This window comes from Toxorhynchites rutilus, chromosome 1 (genome assembly GCF_029784135.1).
Source record: "Toxorhynchites rutilus septentrionalis strain SRP chromosome 1, ASM2978413v1, whole genome shotgun sequence".
Taxonomy (NCBI): Eukaryota; Metazoa; Arthropoda; class Insecta; order Diptera; family Culicidae; genus Toxorhynchites; species Toxorhynchites rutilus.
The window spans coordinates 102,679,692-102,685,119 of NC_073744.1; positions in this window are offsets into that span (position 1 = coordinate 102,679,692).

A 5,428-nucleotide genomic window follows, 5' to 3' on the forward strand; every position below is an offset into this window, starting at 1 on the left:
AGGCAGTTGCAGCGAGTGGCGAGTGGCAAACGCAATCGCAAAACGGCTTCAGGTAGCAGAAGAAAAAAGTTTGTTCTTTATACAAGCTGCTTTGGTGGCAAATCCAGAACAAGGCGGCATCGAGGGCGTTCGAAATGGTTTTTTTTTTCAAAACCACGAGTACTAAGTTTTCTAAATTGGAACCATTCCATAAAACAAGGCGCTTTTCAGGGCCATTAAACCTTCCAAAAAAGAGTTTAGGAAATACAGTTCAATGCTTTCTAAAACAATATCCAAAATAATAATAAAACACAAATTGATTTTTTCATAATTTGTTTGCCAGGATATGATGAGTATGTGAATTTGGCAGTTGTTCTGAGCTTATTGATTTTCACCAATTCTTAAATTGCTTCTAGATTGAAAGTACAGTAATTTACACTTTTCTCGATATTTAGCTAATTGGACGGACCTGTAATGCGACATATTTAGTTGGACATTTTTGTAAACATAGAGTTCGGGGTCCAAATTATGACCCCACATTGAAAGTCGACACTGTACCACTGTCACCGCAAATGTCAATTACAGGTTAAAATTACCTCCAATCCGATACTGAGTGGTGGTAATGCGACGTGCCATTGAATGTAATTTACTGTAAAATATGTCACAAGCTGGATGGGAAGAAATTTTCCAACTGTGAAAGCTGTGGCGAGTAGCAAATGCAATCGCTGAACAGAAAGGTTTAGCCGAACAAGATGGGGATATCGAGTGATAACAAAACAATAAACTCTTTAGATTGAAGATAATTTTGTGATCCTGAAAAGGACCCTTTTTAGCCTGCATGTAAATCCAACGAGCGAACAAATCGTAATGGTGCTCATACACTGTTTGACCGAAGCCAAATATTTGACTCTTTTTGACAGATAAAATTTGGTCGACGTGTACTGATCAAATATATGCTACACAAAACACAACAAGCAAATATTCAATTTTTGGATGCCTCGAATATTTTTTTAGTCTGTTCTTCGAACCTGTCGGTACATGGTTAGGTTACCTTGAACATTTCAGTCGATTTTATCCATGTTCGGTGTTTAACATTGTTTAACACTGTTGAATATTTAAGAGTGGCAAACAAAATAGTGGTTGTACAAATATCAAATCAAACTTTATCTGTCAAAATATATCAAATATTTGACCTCCGGGCAAACAGTGTACGGCCACCTTAATTAATGTATTTTTTTTGCCATCGCTCCCTTTTAACGCTCATTCGTTCGTCTCGTTGGACTCGCCCCTCTGGCTGAGTCTGCCGATTTGTCTCTATCCTGTGGGTGTGTACCGCTAGAGTATAAAACACGCGGACCCCAAAAAAATATCTTATTTTCTTTCAAACCGTAAACCTGTGTGGTTGTACGGCATCGGCATCGTGGACGTAACAAAGGAGGACAAGTTAAGGGAAAGGCAAAGTCTCACTCGAACCGTGCAGGTTTCCAGTTCCTTGTTGGTCGCATTCACTGATTGCTCCGCAAGGGTAACTAGGCCGAACGGATTGGCGCCGGAGCACCAGTATACCTAACAGCGATTATAGAGTTTCGGCCGTCGGAGTGCTCGAGTTGGCTTGCAAAACTGCTCACGACAATCAGAAAACCCGCATCAAGAACAGAGCAGCTTCGGTTCGGCGCTCATCAAGGCAACAATTAGTTTCAGTGAGTGGCAAAGTGTTTCTCCGGCACGTCGCATTAAATGTAATTTACTGAACAAGCTGGATGGGAAGAAATTTTCCAACAGTGAAAGCTTTGGCGAGTGGCAAACGCAATAGCTAAACAGGAAGGTTTAACCGAACAAGATGGGAATATCGAGTGATAACAAAAACACAACACCAAAGGTTCTTTTCAGAACCATCAACATATTCATAAAGAGAAAACAGTAAACTAATCCATTTTTCAGATAGATAGGTAGGTATTCACGTAGGAGAAGAAAATAAAACAATATATTTAAAATACATATTTAACAAAAGCTGTCTCCTTTGTATAGTCCTACGTCACTACGGTTATGTCCCCGACATTACCCACCCGTCTTTTTTTATTATTATTATTATTACTATTATTTCCTTTGGTATTATGTCAGCCCTGTACTCTACAATTTTGAACAGCAAAAATTTTATGTTGGTGCAATAAAAATGTAGGTCGGACTCGATTATATACAGACTCGATAATATGTGATTCGATTATATACAATTTTGGACTCGATTACAGTTTGGAAAAAAATATATTTTTTATATTTTAACTATGACTCATTTCAAGAAGAAAGGTAACCTTTTAACGATAAGGTGAAATTTAAGTGGGTATTACATGTACCGTGGGGTAAAAATCGTCATTTTGGAAGATTTTGCTTGAGTTTTCACCAGTTATATCGTTATATCGTTATTGCAGCCAAATCAAAAAGGTAGAAGTTGGGTGTCAAAGAACAAGTTTTAAAGCAGTTAGAGAACTTTAATTTGTTTGATAGATGATGATCTAGTCCAAATAAGTTTTCAGGATAATATAACAATACCACATTAAAAATTAATTATTAACTTTCAAGTTATCCACTTCCAAAATGTTATTAAAATCCACTAATTTAGATGTTCCACTACTATATCCTGCACAAAATTTTCTCATCTTTCAAATGAAAGCAACAGAATCGTCTTCCTTAGCGTAGTTTTTAAAGTAGAGCCAGTTGGAGGCAAAACATTTCGAAACAAAAAAACAGGAAGTGGGTTATATCTATGGTATAACCGCAAGGGTGACGTAGGACTATCGTTGATTTAGAGATCATTTGTATGAAGTTGAATCTGAATTCATTCTGAATGAATGAATATTTGGAGAACTTCGAAAACGAGAGCGTTACGTTGGAGGCACAAGGTTTTATGCATCCAATATTGGATACGGAAATATCCTACTGATGGGGAAGAATAATCTTCAGAAGCTATCCTGTTGATTGCGATTGATTGAAAAATCACAAAACCTAATGTATTTGGTCACAGTGTTACATGGATAGAAAACATTAAAATAAACTCTTTCATATGAATGTAATTTTAAATTCCCAGAGGAACTGGCAGGTTATTTTCAGTAACGATTAGATATTTCCACATTTTCCTCGATACTGGAAGCCCACCAGTGGTTAATGCTAACTCGATAACCATCTGTTAATAGCACTTGATTGAAACATATTTGGTCACAGTGTTACATGGATAGAAAACATTCAAATAAACTCTTTCACATGAATGTATTTTTAAATTCCTAGAGGAACTGGCAGAGATTATTTTCCGGATCTTTCTCGATCCAAACGGAAAGAATTCCGTGCGTGTATGTGTGTGTGTGTAGCGGCTGCTTCGAGATCTTCCCGGGGAACCGTTTGTAGCATCACTCTCCTCCTGATGGATTCCCTTCTGGCCTAAGATGCACAAACAGGCTCTTGGTGACACCGTTCATCCGCGCTTTCATGATAAATGAAGAGCTTCACCACAACAGCGACAACATGTTTCAATCGCTGTTCAATTAGAACTGAGTGGATTTCCGAGCGGCGCTCGCTTATATACCGATTGGTGATTTCAATAGCCTATTTTGAAAGCAAATTTAAGACTATTGAAACAAGTTTTTGGATCAGAAAGTAACAAGTATAGAACGCGTAGACATTTTATCTTTCGAATGAAGTGTTTATCATACCATTTCGTTCAGTTGTTTAGGAGCTATTAACACTCAAAATCTCGGTCTCCGGCGTAACGCTTTCGTTTTCGAAACTTTGATTTTACACCCCGGTATAGAAATGAAAGACGTAGTCCTACGTCAAAAGACGGGTGGGTAATGTCGGGGACATAACCGGAGTGACGTAGGACTATACAATGGGGACAGCTTTTGTTAAATATATTTTAAATATATTGTTTTATTTTCTTCTCCTACGTGAATACCTACCTATCTACCTGAAAAATGGATTAGTTTACTGTTTACTCTTTATGAATATGTTGATGGTTCTGAAAAGAACCTTTGGTGTTGTGTTTTTGTTATCACTCGATATTCCCATCTTGTTCGGTTAAACCTTCCTGTTTAGCTATTGCGTTCGCCACTCGCCACAGCTTTCACAGTTGGAAAATTTCTTCCCATCCAGCTTGTGACATGTTGTTCAGTAAATTACATTTAATGCGACGTGCCGGAGAAACACTTTGCCACTCACTGAAACTAATTGTTGCCTTGATGAGCACCGAACCGAAGCTGCTCTGTTCTTGATGTGGGTTTTCTAATTGTCGTGAGCAGCTTTGCAAGCCAACTCGAGCACTCCGATGGCCGAAACTCTATAATCGCTGTTAGGTATACTGGTGCTCCGGCACCAATCCGTTCGGCCTAGTTACCCTTGCGGAGCAATCAGTGAATGCGACCAACAGGGAACTGGAGACCTGCACGGTTCGAGTGAGACTTTGCCTTTCCCTTAACTTGTCCTCCTTTGTTACGTCCACGATGCCGATGCCGTACAACCACACGGGTTTACGGTTTGAAAGAAAATAAGATATTTTTTTGGGGTCCGCGTGTTTTATACTCTAGCGGTACACACTCACAGGATGGAGACAAATCGGCAGACTCAGCCAGAGGGGCGAGTCCAACGAGACGAACGAATGAGCGTTAAAAGGGAGCGATGGCAAAAAAATACATTCATTACGATTTGTTCGCTCGTTGGATTCACATGCAGGCTAAAAAAGGTCCTTTTCAGGATCACAAAATTATCTTCAATCTAAAGAGTTTATTGTTTTGTTATCACTCGATCCCCATCTTGTTCGGCTAAAACTTTCTGTTTATCGATTGCATTTGCCATTTGCTTTCACAGTTGGAAAATTTCTTCCCATCCAGCTTGTGACATATTTTACAGTAAATTACATTCAATGGCACGTCGCATTACCACCACTCAGTATCGGATTGGAGGTAATTTTAACCTGTAATTGAACATTTGCGATGACAGTGGTACAGTGTCGACTTTCAATGTGGGGTCATAATTTGGACCCCGAACTCTATGTTTACAAAAATGTTCAACTAAATATGTCGCATAACAGGTCCGTCCAATTAGCTAAATGTAGAGATAAGTGTAAATTACTGTACTTTCAATCTAGAAGCAATTTAAGAATTGGTGAAAATCATAAGCTCAGAACAACTGCCAAATTCACATACTCATCAGATCCTGGCAAACAAATTATGAAAAAAACAATTTGTGTTTTATTATTATTTTGGATAATGTTTTAGAAAGCATTGAACAGTATTTCCTAAACTCTTTTTTGGAAGGTTTAATGGCCCTGAAAAGCGCCTTGTTATGGTTCCAATTTAGAAAACTTAGCACTCGTAGTTTTGAAAAAAACCATTTCGAACGCCCTCGATGCCGCCTTGTATTGGATTTGCCACCAAAGCAGTTTGTATAAAGAACAAACTTTTTT